The following is a 17,842-nucleotide window of genomic DNA, read 5'->3' as shown; positions in this document are numbered from 1 at the left end:
CAACATGGTGAAAACCCGTTTCTACTAACATAAAATACAAAAAATTAGCTGGGTGTGGTGGTGAGCACCTGTATTCTCAGCTACTCGGAGGCTGAGGCAGGAGACTCGCTTGAACCTGGGAGGCAGAGGTTGCAGTGAGCTGAGATCACACCACTGCACTTCAGCCTGAACAACAGAGCAAGACTCTGTCTCAAAAAAAAAAAAAGTCTCCTCAAGAAAACCATAGAATGCTTAACATTTTAACATATTATTCTGGAGGAGTGATAGTGCCAAATTCTTTATTACACAAGGTACTAAGTTATAGACTTCCAGATGGAATGTAAGAAAACACAAAATATTTTTTTTTTGATTTGTAATATTTCTAATTGGTAGATCTAATTGAAAAGTAAAATTAATTTTTTTTATTGCATTTTAGGTTTTGGGGTACATGTGAAAAACATGCAAGATTGTTGCATAGGTGCATACGTGGCAGTGTGATTTGCTGCCTTCCTCCCCTTCACCTATATGTGGCATTTCTCCCCATGCTATCTCTCCCCAACTCCCTACCCCCCGCTGTCCCCCTGACTCCCCCGCAACAGACCCCAGTGTATAGTGCTCCCCTCCCTGTGTCCATGTGTTCCCATCGTTCAATACCCGTCTATGAGTGAGAACATGCGATGTTTGATTTTGTGTTCTTGTGTCAGTTTGCTGAGAATGATGGTTTCCAGGTTCATCCATGTCCCTACAAAGGACGCGAACTCATCATTTTTGATGGCTGCATAATATTCCATGGTGTGTATGTGCCACATTTTCCCTGTCCAGTCTATCATCAATGGGCATTTGGGTTGGTTCCAGGTCTTTGCTATTGTAAACTGTGCTGCAATGAACATTTGTGTGCATGTGTCCTTATAGTAGAATGATTTATAATCCTTTGGATATATACCCAGTAATGAGATTGCTGGGTCAAATGGAATTTCTATTTCTAGGTCCTTGAGGAATCGCCACACTGTCTTCCACAATGGTTGAACTAATTTGCACTCCCACCAACAGTGTAAAAGTGTTCCTATTTCTCCACATCCTCTCCAGCATCTGTTGTCTCCAGATTTTTTAAGAAAACACAAAATATTTTTAATGAAGCAGTAGAATGAAGGTAAAAATCCGTGAAATGTATTTACACTTTCAAGAATGGCAGTTGAACATCTGCTGGGTGCCAGACACTGTGCTGGGTGCAGTGTAGCATTAGGAAATGTGGTTAGAGCATCAGAAAATCAGAAATTCTGATATAAATTGGGAGCGTAGTAAATGCATTTCTACTCATATGAAAATATAAGCTGAAAATCATATAATTCCCTCCTCCTAGGAATGTTAACCTCCCTCTTTGGGGAATCCTCTCTCCCTGATTCTAGATATGTGGAGGTTCTAATAATGGGGGCTTCACATGATAGGGCCCCATTGCTTTGACAACAATTGATGAGTCCAGAGATGGGCATTTGACCCAAACCAGCTAGAGATGTTGCTAAAGGCTTTGCTTCTCACTATGTAAAGAAGTTTGTCTGGAAAAAAAGGTGGGGGTTGGGGATGGGGCAGGAGGTGGTGTGGCAAAAAGAAAAAGACAGAAAAAGAGGGACAGAAAGAGAGGCCTGGCAGAACAAGAGTCCCTCACCCCAGGGGCCTGTGTTCGGCCACACCCTTGCTTTCTCCTGCAGACAACTGAACTGATAAGTTTCCATTGTTTACTAAACTAGCTTGAGTTTTGTTTTTGTTTTTTTGTCACTAGTATTCAAAATGTTTCTAACTAGCTGGGCTCAGTGGCTCAAGCCTGTAATCCCAGCACTTTGGGAGGCCGAGGCGGACGGATCACGAGGTCAAGAGATTGAGACCATGGTGAAACCCCGTCTCTACTAAAAAATACAAAAATTAGCTGGGCGTGGTGGCACACACCTGTGGTCCCAGCTACTCGGGAGGCTGAGGCAGGAGAATTGCTTGAACTCGGGAAGTGGAGATTGCAGTGAGCCGAGATCGCGCCACGGCACTCCAGCCTGGTGCCTGGCAACAGAGCAAGACTCTGTCTCAAAAAAAAAAAACCAAAAAATTGTTTCTAACTAATATCCTTAATATGTTTAAAATGGTTTATATAAATAAGCAAAGGGACTTTGCTAAACCAAAGAATTATTTTATGAGCCTTAACAAAATAGACTTTCGAAAGCAAAGACTGTGGTTAAAATCCCAAGTTTATTGCTCACTAGTGGAGTAATCTTGGGTTACTGCCCTTGAACTGTGGTTTCAATACTACCAATAAAAAGCAATCGACACATACGTTTATATATACATATATGTATATAATTTTTTGTCCTGAGGATGAAATGAGATAATATACTTGAAATACTGTAAGTATCGTTCACTCTATGAAAGGTGGTCATTGTTTTCTACCCACTCTGATGATCCTGAATTAGAGGAAACAAAAGTTACAGATGCTCTGTTGCTATACTGAAAGAATATGAACTAGAATGATTAAGGGAGTTTAAGAACATTCCTCAGTCAGATAGAGAGAGAATTATGGCTGTGTTAAGTGAGCTGTTGGTAATTATTCAAAGTCAGCAGAATTATTTTGCCACAGATAATACCCATAAAAGACCTGATAGAGTAAGTAGATTACCTCCTTTAGAGCTAATGCGAAACTATTTGATAACATGAGAAAGAAAGTGGAAGAAATAACACTTCTAGAGGTAACTAATGCTTTTCTAAAACTTCCTGGGTTTCTTCAGGGAACTCAGCATATCATATGGACAACTTGATTAGACTCTATGTAGATACTGATGTCTGTGTACAGTCACTAGAGAATTTGCACTACTGACTGGATCACTGGAGAACTATAAAAATAAACTTAACTATTCATTTATGCAAAGGATTCTGGTAAGTTGTCTTAGATGAAGAATATGACGCTAAAATTGCATCATTTGCAATCCTTGGTTGTGTGTGAACACAGTGTCACGCTTTCTGGATTGATGATCTGCTTTTCAAAATTTGGCCAGTGGTTCAGCCATTTGAAGTAGTTACAAAGTCATCATCACAATGTCTAACTAAAGTGTAAAAGATCATCTGGGACATCTCAGATTATTGCCAATTGAAAAGCATAAGGCTGATCTGAAACACAGCTTCAAAAATGCTAATTGGAACTCCCAGATGTCAAATACTTCACAGGAGATGGGAAATAAACAAGGAGACCTTTCTCACTACCATCCATTTTCCCTCATCCCTACCACATGAAATAACAAACACCTTCAAATCACCTCCAAGCAAAATGCAGTGTCTTCTGTATGCAACTTTCTCTGAGCCTCCAGCTGATTTCACCTCTAAAGCAAAGTACAGAAAATCACTGTCTGCTTGGAGTTCCTAAGGCAGGATATTCATCACCTGCTAGTATGCCCTTATCCTATAATGTTGCAGGTACTGAAGTGTTTGTTTTCCATGCATCACTTCCGGCAAAGTACTGAATGTATTTCTTGAGTCCTGGGACTTTGGACTCAACATTTGTTGAATGTTGGAATTTCCTCTCACAGCATGGACATCTCCTTCCAGCTGAAAACTTGAGTACTAAGCCCTGAGTAATTTTAAAACTGCTCCACCTTCATCAGGACCTTTGGAGAATTTTTCTTTGTCCTTATGTGGGTGTCACATTTGAAGATACCCAACAAGTATTCAATTCAAGTAGTCAATTAAGATAATTGACTTTCTCCAACTACATGGAAGACAAATAATTTAACTTAAAAAAATAAGTAAGCCAGTTGTGATAGCCACGGAGGATGATGGTGTGGGGAAAATATGGCTTCTCTGAGGCAAAGGAGAATGTGCCTCTCTAAAACTATGTGTCGCAGAGGAGGGTGGTCGTAGATTACATCAAATCTGGAGTATTACACTAAGATACTTATGATGGCTCATTAATCTGATTTCACTCAGCATAGGGAATGTAATTTGTTTTTCCAGATCCTAGAGTATTAAGAGATTTGTGCAAAACTGAAATTTCTAGGTTGATCTTGAAGATTCCAGATGTTCCATTATTTATTCAAAATGTCAGATACTACATCACATACAGGCTTGGGGTTAGGTTTTCTTTTAAGGCTAAAGAAGGATAAAACATACAGTTATCTATATTTTAATAAAATAATTAACAAGAGAAAGATATTTGTCTTCTATTCAGAAAATCTATTTAGCACTCATAGAGCTTTGATAAAATCAGGATTGTCAGAATCGTGATTTCTGGAGAAACATTAGACTGATCCAAGCTTCACTGCACACCTTTGAAATCAGACTCTCAATGTGCAATCCTAAAGTGGTGGGAGGTGGGGTTTGAAATCACTGTTCTAGATTAATTGCTTTGTTGTTTGGAGAAAATGCACAAGAAAAAAAAATGGAAAACTCAAGCAAAAAGGCTTAAAAAGCCTACTTCTGTACATTTCAGGGCAATAACTCTGTAAATTTGTCATCATTTGCATCCTTAATAATTCATACTCCCAGAACCAGCCCAGCCTCAGAAATCTGCAGTTCAACAAACCTTTATGTGATTCTGGTCTTAGGATACCATTTTCAAACATTTCCTATGGGATCACTTTAATAAGAAAGTGGCGGCCGGGCACAGTGGCTCATGCCTGTAATCCCAGCACTTTGGGAGGCCGAGGCGGATGGATCACGAGGTCAGGAGTTCAAGACCAGCCTAGCCAAGATGTTGAAACCCCGTCTCTACTAAAAATACAAAAATTAGCTGGGCGTGGTGGCACACGCCTGTAATCCCAGCTACTCAGGGGGCTGAGGCAAGAGAATCGCTTGAACCTGGGAGGCGGAGGTTGCAGTGAGCCAAGATTGCACCATTGCACTCCAGCCTGGGTGACAGAGTGAGACTCCGTCTCAAAAAAAAAAAAATGGGACTGTTGTTAAGCAAAATGCTTTGTGCTATGAGAGGGGAATGAGAGTTGAAGCAATAATATTCAAGGTATGCAGTATGGTTTCACATGCTGTTATTTATCGATGACGATAAGTCATTCTAATCAGTCAAATTATCCATCAACTCTTAGTGTTGTGTTCAACATTGAGCTTCCCATGGTCTGTGGATCCCTTTTGACTCACAAGCTAATTCCACAATGAAAGATTAGAGTTGTGCCCTGATAGCAAAATTGCTGGGGATAATGAGCATGCCATTTTCTCACTGACATTCTTCTATTAAATAATGTAGGTAATTTAATTTGCATGGATATATATTCTTTCCAAGAGACTTAAATATATTTCAAATCTCAATTTTTAAAGTAGCCCATAAATAGTTAATATATCCTAAATTGATCTTCATGCCAAAAGGTTCCAAGAAGTTCTTCACATATATCATCTCATTTAATCCTAACAACAACCCTATGAGATAGATACTAAGAATATTCCTATTTTACATATAAAAAAGCAAGGTGTAGAAATATTAAGAAACTTCAATACAGTCATTTGGCCAGTAAGTGCTGGAATCAAGATTTGAACTCAAGTCTCTCAGACTCCAGACTCATGTAAAAGAACTAGAGGTACATCCAGGCCTGGCTGATTCTCCCAAATGGACTAAAAATATAGGGAAATGGTCATATTTTATTGTATGGTTAAGTTTAGACTAAAGAGCAAGAAAGTTGCTTCTCCCTTTCTGGACTGGGAGAGAATAATAGAGAGTGCTGTCTAGTTTCATTCTATGACAATGACGATGCTTAGCAAGCAATGGTTTAAAGGGGCTCTCACAGCTTAGTCCTCAGCCTGAGCGCTGCCCACCATGCACTTTTCCAGAGAGCATTACATGCATATATAATGGAAAAGCTCACACCTAATTAAGGGGTTCCTTGTTTAATTTGTAGTATATTGCTCCAAATAGTTTTCTGCTTGGATATCAAATCATCTGGGCAGATACATGAAACTGATGGGTTGAGAATAAGTGGCTATTTTTGAAACTCTCAAAGGCAAACAATGCAAGGCCCATAACTATAAGCTACCAGGCAAACTGATGCCATCTCCTGGCAAAGCCAGGACATTTTAGACTGTGAAATTATACAGGAGGAACAGTCAGTTATGAATACAGAATGCTAATTGCAAATCACTTCTCTGGCAACTTCAACTACCAGAACATAGCCAGAAACTAGAAAATAATTTTTAAAAATGACTTTTGAAACAGTAAAAGAGAAATCAAAGCCCATGTGCTTACCTCATACAAAAAAGCTTGGCTGTCACTTAGATCTTACTGATTTCTACTTTAGAAACAATTTTAAGAATCAACCCAAATGCCCATCAATGATGGACTGGATAAAGAAAAGTGGTACATATATACTATGGAATACTATGCAGCCATAAAAAGGAATCAGATCATGTACTTTGCAGGAACATGGATGGAGCTAGAAGCCATTATCCTCAGCAAACTAACTCAGGAACAGCAAACCAAACACTGCATGTTCTTACTTCTAAGTGGAAGCTGAACAATGAGAACAATGGACACAAAGAGGAGAACAACACACACTGGGATCTTTTGGCAGGTGGTGGGGGGAAGGGGGAGGGAGAGTATCAGGATAAATAGCTAACACATGTGGGGCTTAATACTCAGGTGATGGGTTGATAGGTGCAGCAAACCACCATGGCACACGTTACCTGTGTAGCAAACCTACACGTTCTGAACATGTATCCTGGAACTTAAAATCAAATAAAGATTTTTTTAAAAGAAACAATTTTAACAAAATTGGTAATCAGCAGTAAGTGGAGGCAGGTGCTATTGTTAAGCACATTCATAGACCCAATAATAGCTGATAACTTGATGGAGAAAAATCTTAAAAACTATTTTTAAAAATTCAAAACTGGAAAGTTACCACAGTGTGAGAATAAAAAAGGGTAATAGTTCAAAACCCTGCATATCCCCTGATCGTAAGGACATCACTCTACTACAGCCTATTAGATTCCATTGTATTACTGATGGACACATTCGTCATGATCCGCCAGAAAGTCATTCATTAATATGCTGCCTACTATTTTAAAGGTAGGGAAGGATATCATCATTTGAGAAAGAGGCAAGGAGAAAGACTTTTCACTGTTACCTTTTAATCTTGGGACCATGTTGTTTTAGTCAGCTCGGGATGCTATAACCAAATACCACAGACTGAGTGGCTTCACAGAAATTTATCTTCTTATAGTTGTGGAGGCTGAAATTCCAAAACCAAGGTGACAGCAGGCTTGGTCTCATGAGGCCTCTCTTCCTGACTTGTAGATGGCCTCCTTCCCACTGTGTCCTCACATGATCTTCCTCTGCACGCATGCACTCCCCATGTCTCCTCCTCTTCTTATACGGACACTGGTCCTCTTGGATTAGGGCCCCACTCTTATGACCACATCTAACCTTAATTACCTTCTTAGAAGCTTTAGCTCCAAATACAGTCATATTGAGGATTAGGGATTCAAAATATGCATTTTGGAGGTGGGGGGACAACACAATTCAGTTCATAACAATGTGAATGTAATACTTAGTCAAAAACTGAAGTATTTAAAAATAAAAAAGCAAACATTGTCCTGCTGCCTCCCCCTCCTCCAGTTTATTGAGTGTCTGCTATGTACTAGGTGTATGGTAGTACAGGAGGAAGATTAATCACAATAGAGTAGCAAAATGAACAAGAAGCTGTTTTAATATTTAATTTTCTGGGAAAATGAACAGTCATTTTCAAATGATATTTCTAAGATGTTGCTGTATGCAATGTATCAAACATAGTGTATGAGGTATGAAATATTCTGTTCTCTTTCCATCCTTATCTACTTTCATTTCTCTCTTTTCCCATTTTAATTCTTTCTTTCCTCTCATTTCTTGCTCATATCTTCAGTAACTCTTCTTGTTCTGGATTAGGGCCTCTCATTCCAGTAGCCTAGAGGCCACTGAAATTTCCAATTCAGTCTTGATCATTTAAGATAATTTAGGGCTCAGTAAATATTGTCACTTTTATCTCACTCTCTTGCTTAGGGTGGAGGGTGGCAAGGATTCTAGTTTCTACAATGGACTTGCTTTCACTCCTTTTACCTTTCCCACATTATTAATATTTCAAATATCTTCTGCTTATCTACAGAAATTTATCCAATAAAGTATGATTTTGTAGTCAACTTATTCTATAAAGGGACTGAAGAAATGCAATTCTGGTTTTCTCTTTGTTGTAAAGACCTACAGAAGGCCAAGAAGTCAAGGCAAGCGGTGACGATTTTGAGACCAGTGGTTGCAAAACACAGGGTTCCTGGTTTACAGAATCACTTACCATTCTAATGAGATCTTAACTCATCAGCAGGTGAGAGTAGTTGCTGAACAGACCAAGTAATTCCAAGGAAATGTTAAAAGGAATACTTTTTATCTTTGATTTGTGAGTTTAGGTTCCTGTTTTAAATGTGTTTTGCCAGACATCCAAGGTACACAAGGGAGGGCGTAATCTCTGTTCTGCTACAATGAGCCTGCCTGCGCACGACACAACTGGGGATGGGTTATTAATATCCTATAATTTGCTGGAAGTATTGAAGCACAGCTTTATATCAGGTTTTTCTTCTTCTTCTTCTTCAAACCTCTTGGCATGTCTCTTATCAAGATTCGACAGCAGTAGGCCCATAGCTCAGCTGTCTATTTATACTTTAGCACAAGACTAAGAAAATATTTCATTGCTATAGATAACTTTCTAAAAAGTTAGATTCCTATTTAACATGGAAAGTTCAAGATTTGCCTGCTTAAAATTGTCAGTTAAGCAGTCACTGTGGAAATTACATTTACTGAAGGGAGAAGACAAGATTGAAAGGAGAGCAGATGTCATGCAAATGGCCTTCGAAGTAAATTTTCTAATGGGGGCATTGAAATTAATGGCCATAAAATTGACTTGAGCAAGTTCCAGGCTAATGATCAGCTGCGGAGTAAACATACCTCCATCCTGACCACCCTTCCTATTCTAATAACGGCTCTTGCAAGTAAAGATTTCCAATAATATCAAAATGTCCCATGTTGGTGGGGATGAAAATAGTCACAAATTAGAGTCCTATTGGCAATTTGCACTCCAACTTCAGAATATTCTTAATCTATTTAAATTTCTGGCTGTCTAGCTGAAAGACAAGCTCACCTTTTAAATTTGCCTGATAAACACAATGTTCTTGAGAGCTAAACTTTTAGTGATATGAAGACATTTGTGACTTGAAGGCTATTTTAACTGGAGATGTTTATCTGGCAAAATGTCCATGGTTTTAACATACTGTGCTTGATACATAAAATTCAGTGCAGTGGGGGCAGCAGTCGATGTAGACATTGAAATGCATGTTTTGCTGCTTCACTATTCCAAGGATAGTGTGTGTCTCATTATAACAGATGACAGGGGAGGTGAGTAGCATCTTAAAATTGTGAAGCTAGAGGTCATCTGTCTAGTGATTCCAAATCACAGCTTCACAGCTAGTTTCAGGCTGGCTGCAAAGAGACTTGCTAAAAACACAAAGTTACAGGTCCTACTCCTGGGAGGCCGGGAAGTGGGCCCTAGATGTTTGAAGTTTTTTTTTTAGGTTCCCTTGGTGATTACGATGTGCCATCAAGATTGGCAACCATTGCTTTAAGTCCAACACTTCATTTAGTATAGGTGATTCTGTTCTGTCACCACTTACTCTTCCAAATCACAAACTAAAACTTCCTGGGCTAATGGACAAAATAGACACAAAAACAGACTGCTGAAAGTACATATAACTTGGTAAGAAGGCCATTAACAAAAACATTGATAACAGAAAAAACACCAGCATGGTTTTTAAAATGTTAAATGCCTTTAAAAATGGATATAGTAAATATAGGACTTAACCTTGAAAGAAAGAGGGGAGTTAGTTTGATGGAAGAGAGTGTAAGAAAGGTTAAGTATTGAGTTTTTTTAAAAACCACAAAGATTGGGAAGAACTGTACAACAAGCACATCTAAGTCAGAATACCTGGGCAAACTGAGCCAAGATGAACCTGGACGGAACAGACATTGGATACTGCATTGTTCTGTATGGCTGGCTGTTTTCAGCAGCATGAGGGCAAGTTGCATTCAGATAGGGTTGCTTGGTAGTGCAAAAGATTAAAGGGCTTATGTGAGCCCAAAATGATCCAACATAATGTATCTGTTATACTAATATTATTCTGCTAGCGGCCAGCTATATAGGTACTATGTCACATTTAGAAACACATGTCTTGGCATCACAGATCTAAATCAATCATTCAGACAGCATGTCTACCAAATGTTTATTCTCTTCAACTGGAACACTTTTGCCTGAGATAGTCTTATCCATTTTTTGACAGCCCTAATAATTTTTTTTTTTTTGAGATAGAGTTTCACTCTAGTTGCCCAGGTTGGAGTGCAATGGCTCAATCTTGGCTCACGTCAACCTCCACCTCCTGGGTTCAAGCGATTCTCCTGCCTCAGCCTCCTGAGTAGCTGGGATTACAGGCATGTGCCACCATGCCTGGCTAATTTTTTGTATTTTTAGTAGAGACAGGGTTTCTCCATGTTGGCCAGGCTGGTCTTGAACTCCCGACCTCAGGTGATCCACCCACCTTGGCCTCCCAAAGTGCTAGGATTACAGGCATGAGCCACCATGCCCAGTGACAGCCCTAATAATTAAAAGCTCTTCTGCATTTTGAGCTAAAATTTGTTTTGCTGTGGTGCCCACCCATTTATCTGAGTCTGTGCTCCACGTGACACAGCTTTTCATATGCTCAGAAATGACCATCTTACCTCCCCTGTATCTTCTCTTTGCTCAGCTAAGCATTCTTCAATTTTTTACGTGCTTATCGCATGACATTGCTTACAGTCTCTAATCACTCACCCTATATCGCTTTGAAATGGTCAGGGTATTGGTGTCCAGAATTATCAACCATAATACTCTGAATTTGTTTGATCAATAGAGACACAACTATCAGCTCTTTTAGGCTAGACACTGTATTTCTGTGGAAACAGAGTAAGCTAAGTAGATTTTTGGCAGACGAATGACATCATGGGCACACATTCTACTTGCAATCACCTATGCCCTAACTTCTAGCCTCTGGGAACAACTTTGCCCTTCATTACAGAAACGAAATACAAGGCCTCTGTGGCTGCCTAATCATTGGCAGAGAGTTCTGCCTGGCCTCACCTTCCCAGGTCCTCTTCATACCTCCCTAGGCAACAGCTATTTATGATTCTGGACTCTCCCTTGAAAATTGTATCATTCTTATCGTGTCCCATTTTAGACTAGCTACCTAATTTTGTACTGGCATGTCCCTGAAAATATTTTTATCTCCCTCACATGGAGGAGAGATCATGCTCCCGAATGGAACTCAGACCTTCCAGTTACTTCTTACCAGGCCCTAGGGTAGCCATTCTGTCCACAAAAGAAACGTGAATAATCTTAAAGCCCTAAGCATGTTTTTAGCATTCACTTCTTTTAAATAACATCTCTCTAGGCTCAGTGACAGAGGGATTTTTTGGCACACATTGTGGGGTAATACATTCATCCCTGTAGTACTTTACACTGTTAGATTTGCCTATTATGCTGTAGTCCCCATGGTTCTGAACTATTATTCAATATATTTGTAACACTTCCTGATCTGTATCACTTGCTAATATGATGTTCATGACAGCAATAGATTTTTCTAAGCCATTAGTAAAACTGTAGAGGAGAAAAGACCAATGACAGGTTCTCGTGGGCATGTCCCTAGTAACTTCTATGCATATAACATCAATCCATGAAACCACGCTCTTTGGGTAACTGCTTTAATAAATTATGAATCTGTAAAGTCAACAACTCATAAATATACATACAATTAATAAGTTATACTAAAAACTAAGGTCATGAAAAAAGAAGAAAAGCCTAAGAAACTTAAATAGATCATGGACACTAAGGAGTCATGGTAACTAAATACAACATGGCATCCTAAATGGGATCCTGGAATATAGGGAAAAGATAGTAGTAGAAACACTGGTGAAGTCTAAATGAAGTGTTTACATTACTTAACAATGTTATACCCATGTTTTTGCTAGTTTTGACAAATGACCATGGTTATATAATAAGTTAACATTAGAGGAAGTTGGGTGGTGGGGGTTATATGAATACACTCTGCACCATCTTGTAACTCTCTGTAAATCTATAATTTTTTCAAAATAAAACATTTTTAAAGTTTAAAAGCCTTTTTGAAAAAGGTAAACTCTAAACTCATCACTTCTTATTTATTTTCATATTATCTGTCTTATTATCTATGTACTTGAGGTTATTTATTTCTATGGTATCTATAAGCATACTTTTTTTCCTAAAGAGTTGCTTATTAAACATTTACCAACCCACCACTCTTCAAGACTTTCATTACTAATGAGAAATGTGATAATAGTCTTTACTCATACCTTGACCATAGTAAACATTTTTAATCAATTGATTACTATAGAAGAATCTGACCTACTGTTATACTTATAAACAAAGTGATTGTGTGATGATGTAGTTTGGAGCTCTTGTTTTGTTTATTTTGATTTTTAATAGATTTTAATTTTAGGGCAGATTTAGGTTCACAGCAAAATTGAACAGAAGGTATGGAAAGTTCCCATATACTTCCTATCCCCATGTGCTTAGCCTCACCCATTACCAACATCTCCCATGAGAGTGGTACATTTGTTACAGTTAATGAACCTACATTGACACATCCTTATTAATCAAAGCTTGTGGCTTACAGTAGGCTTCACTCTTGGCATTGTACATTCTTAAAAGTTTAGTTAAATGTACTGACAAGTATCCACCATTATAATATCACACAGAGTAATGTCACTGTCCTAAAAATCCTCTGTATCCCACCTACTCATCCCTCTGTCCTACCTAATCCCTGGAAGCCACTGATCTTTGTAATGTCTCTACAATTTTGCCTTTTCCAGAATGTCATACAGTTGCTATCATATAGTATGTAACCTTTTCAAAATGACTTCTTTCACTTGGTAATATGCATTTTAAGGTTCCTCCATACTTTTCCATGGCTTGATAGTTTATTTCCTTTTAGCATATTTTAGCACCATTGTTTGGATGCACCACCGTTTATTTATTTTAGATTTTTTAAAATTATTTTAATCTCTGCTAAATTTCTCTGATAAATTTCTGATTTGCTTTTCTGCATTATCTTGGAGATCACTGAGTTTCCTTAAAACTGCTATTTCGAATTCTTGGTCAGAGAGTTAACATCACAGGCTCATTGGGGTCAGTCACTGGTCCCTTGCTTTCTCCATATAAGGAGGTCATAGTTTCCCGTTTGCTGTTGTTTCTTGTGGATGTACATAAATATGTCTTTCTACTGAATGATTTCTTCTTTATTTCAGTCCTCTGTCTGGCTTGGTTTTTACTGGATATGTTTGCTTAGAGATTCTTTGTAATTCACCTGTTGCTTTTCTTTCTTTTTCTCCTCGATGCTGGGTTGCTGCCGTCTTGGCACTACATGGGGCCTCAAGCCCAGGTTTGTCTTGATTGTAGTAAACAACCTGAGTGCCACTCATCTCAAATGGTGGAAGTCTCAGGGGATATCCCAATGGTGTGGAAAGGCTGACTAGGGTTCATGCCCAGAGGATATATGGAAAAAAACCTTCTACAGTGTGGTGCTCCTGACCAGCCACTCTGATTTGGTTTCTCCTTTGGCTGAGTCACAGAGCAGAGTTTCCAGGGCTGGGGATGGTAGTCCTGTCTTTCTCCATTGTCTTTGGCTGTTCTCGGGGAATTTCTCCTTTCAAGAACTCCTGATACTTCCTGTGGATTGAGGCTGGGACAGATCTCTTTCTAGAAAACCCAAGATGGTGGGGAAGCTGGTTGTTAACCTTCATCTCACTTTCCAGTATAGAAACAGTGAGTCGGGGAAAATTTTTCACACACTAGGTGCCGGACAGATTGTGGAGAGCGATGTTTCAGATATGGAAGTCTGATTCTCTTATTGTGTGCTGGAAGTTGTTTCACTTCTTGATGGTTCTAGGAATTGTCTCCTCTTATATTTGAGTTCTGGTATATTGCTGGTGGTAATCTTGACACTGTATAATTGATTTTTTATTTTCTGTTGTGGGGAGTAAAGCTAGTTTGCTTTTATGCAGCCATTTTGGGACTGGAGGTCTAGATTTCTTTTTGTATAGATTGACTGCATTTTCTACCATGGCTACATTCTTTCTAAAGCAGCCAGGTTTTTCAGAAAGCTGTAGTTATTTGGGTAATATTTTACACACTAAAATCGTAAGGATCACTAGGCTTTCCCTGTTGCACACAAAAAAATTCATCATTAACCATCCCCCCAAAAACAATCATTCAAAGCATTACTAACTTAATCACATAATGTCCTGTATGGGCTGGGTTACAATCTTACCTACCTAATCCTGGCATGGACAGGGCCACATTTCCCATGTTGACTATAAAATTGCCATGACATATTCTGCAAATACTTTTCTGAAATCATACACATTGTGTCTACTGTAGTCTATTGACTAAATGGACTAGTAACTCATTTTTTTTTAAATTAGGCTGCTCTGATGAGATTTGTTCTTGGTAAACTCCATAATTATATATCACTTTCTTCTAAAAAGTACGTGAGGTGACTCCCTTCTTTATTAGTTTGGTTCTAAACTCTGTAAGACTCAAACAAATGTGAACGAGCTGCAGAAAACTGCTTCCTAATTGTCAGACTTCCACACTATGTTCAGAAAAACACAGTAACAAGGCTTTCTTCAGAATTGCTTCTATTTACCTTCATTTTGATCAAAAGCAACTAATTAAGAAATTTCCTCTCTGGAAGACTTCTAATAAGCAAATTTCTATTATCTTTAACCACATGGGGTGAGCTGACTTTTCTTTTCTTATTGAATTCTGTAATGTGGATATGGACATGCATTAATCCAGCCATGGCTGAGCAGAGCAGAGCTTATCGAAGACAAGAAACAAGGGTCCTCCTCCCGCAATACACAGATTCATGAGTGCAGAATGCAGCCTTCATGGCCAAAGAGTTGAAAAGAACGAGAAAACCTGGACCTCTTTTTATCCCAAGGGAATAGACATTATTTATGCTTTTAATGTAACTGTGTTTTACTGATAGCTGAAAACGTGACAAATTGGAGGACAACTTGAATAGTGAGTTTCAATAATAGATATGATTTATTGTGTCAGGTATGCTAGCATACACTGTAACAGATTGCCCAATTTAAAATAATGACATTATTATCCGTTTTTCATGGATGAGGAAATTGATATTTGGTGATGCAAACTTGTCCTAGATGACGAGGGTGGCAACTGGCCAAGCCCAGATTTAAACACAGACCTGTTGGGTGCTAGTCTTCATTCTATCCCTATGCTTCTGTCTTTGGCTCTGTATTCATCTAAACTATTGAGCAGTAAAATGGGGAACTCATCTTTGTGCAGTTAGAGCCACATGAAATAGTTCTCATATCCTATTAGTAAAATCTTTCACATGTGTATGTATGGATTCATAAATTATTAATATGTATTTGTGATACTACAATAACATAATATGTATATTATGAAAGATACAAAAATAGAAAAATTGTAAAATGCTATAAAAGTTAAGTATGCTCTAATATCTTCTTCTCTCATTTAGTGGGTAACATTGTATGCCCTTGTAATCTATGACACCCTCCTCACAACAGAGAGGTTACCCTTTGTTAAATTTAATTAATTACATGATATCTTGGTATATTCTTATATAATTATATTAAATAAGTGTTTTTACATGACAGTTTATGATTCCAATCCAATTAATAGCAGGCAACACTAGCCACTTTTTATCTGTAGATGACACGAAAGGAGCATGACTCTTGGAGAGAATCAAAGGGTGAAAGCCAGACCTAATTTCTGACCTATTCCATGCCTGTGACAAGTTCAGTACGCATTGAGTACCTACTATATCTCCCCATAACAACCTCCACAGCCACATTGCACTATCTGTGCAGGACTAGCAATAGCATCATTAGCCAATAGGGTTTGTGGGGGAGTCTCCTGAAGATTAACAAAAGGTTATAAATCACTGAGCTCCTGATGGCATTGAAAGTGCTATATTAACATTTTCCAACTCAAATCTGTCACCTGTTCTGTGTACTGACCATGGATTTATACTAAATGACTGAAATGTTAAGAGTTTAGGCAAAACAAATAATATTGCAAATGAAAGTTTTTATTTTTCACAAGAATCATTTATATTATTGACAGGATACTTTACGTTTATCTAGAACATGATGCAGGCTATATTTTTCTATCTTATATTCCCAGCACATGTGGAGAATTTTTCAGAAGACTAAGCATACTATTCATAGCCTAATTTGTCAGGAGAGAAGAGTGCAACTGGGATAATGACACTACAAAGTGAACCCTGAAGAATGACCATCTTTATGGTCTTCAGGGTGACACAATTAAATGTTTTTTGGTTTTGTTTTTTGGTTTTTTTACAGAGTCTCACTCTGTCACCCAGGCTGGAGTGCAGTAGTATGATCTCCACTCATCAAAACCTCCACCTCTCAGGTTCAAGCGATTCTCCTGCCTTAGCCTCCAGAGTAGCTGGAACTACAGGTGTGTGCCACCCTGCCCAGCTAATTTTTGTATTTTTAGGAGAGATTAGTTTCACCATGCTGAACAGGCTGGTCTAGAACTCCTGACCTCAAGTGATCTGCCCGCCTCAGCCTCCCAAAGTGCTGGGATTACAAGCATGAGTCATCATGCCTGGCTTTTGTGTCATTTTAATTCACTGGTTCAAAAGTTTTATTCAGTGGAGTTCAAGATTGTTTCCTGCTACAAGGATGGGGTAGGAGGGAAAAGAGCAGAAGCCTAGCCCAGGGTGCTCTGGGCCTCCTTCTCTAACCAGAGCAATTCTCTTCTAATTTGTTTTATATACTGGGAATCCCTAGAAGATTCCATTCAAACAACAGAGTCCATTCAAACAACCACCATTTTCATTAATTTTTTTTTTTTTTTTGAGATAGAATCTCACTCTGTTGCCAGGCACCAGCTGGAGTGCAGTGGCACGATCTTGGCTCACTGCAACCTCCGCCTCCCAGGTTCAAGCAATTCTCCTGCCTCAGCCTTCCAAGTAGCTGGGACTACAGGTGCACACCACCATGCCCAGCTAATTTTTGTATTTTTAGTAGAGACAGGATTTCACCATGTTGGCCAGGATGGTCTCGATCTCTTGACCTCGTGATCTGCCCGCCTTGGCCTTCCAAAGTGCTGGGATTACAGGCATGAGCCACTGTGCCCAGCTTCATTAATTTTTAAAATTAACCAAAGCCCTAATATATGTTGGCCATCTTAATGTTATCTTTATAAGTAAAACTTAAAAGTTTCCTGCAGCTCATTTTCAAAACTTAAGGCAAAAATTTTAGCCACAAAGCAGATTTGATGAAACTGCAAGAGCAAAGAAGAATGTTTAAAAGTTCAACAAATTAATAATTTTATAGCTTCTACATATGTTCCAAGTTAAGATAAGAATACTTGGATCACCCAGTTGGAATTTCAAGTGGAGATATACAAACTTAATCCCTGCTGCTGATGACCTCCATGACAAAGTCACCCAGCCTGGTCCACTTCTGAGTCTTCATGCAGACATATCTGGAGGATTGATAAGGGATGTAGTGGGGTTTTGAGCGCTCAATCGCTGATTATCAATCTTTGTGGGTTGAGAGTAAAATCAAGATAGATGAAACTTCAAGCATATGGGGGGAAAAATATAAAAATTAAAACACAATGAATGAGCCAGTGTCCTTGCTCTGAAGGATTTTTCTGCAAAATACACTGGTGAAGAGGCATCATTTTCAGACTAACTGACATTTTAGCCCATCAGTGCTGACAGCCTG

This window comes from Aotus nancymaae, unplaced genomic scaffold (genome assembly GCF_030222135.1).
Source record: "Aotus nancymaae isolate 86718 unplaced genomic scaffold, 86718_ANA_hifiasm-v0.15.2.pri h1tg000007l, whole genome shotgun sequence".
Lineage (NCBI taxonomy): Eukaryota > Metazoa > Chordata > Mammalia > Primates > Aotidae > Aotus > Aotus nancymaae.
The sequence above is the reverse complement of the archived record's forward strand: the minus strand, read 5'-3'. Positions refer to the sequence as shown.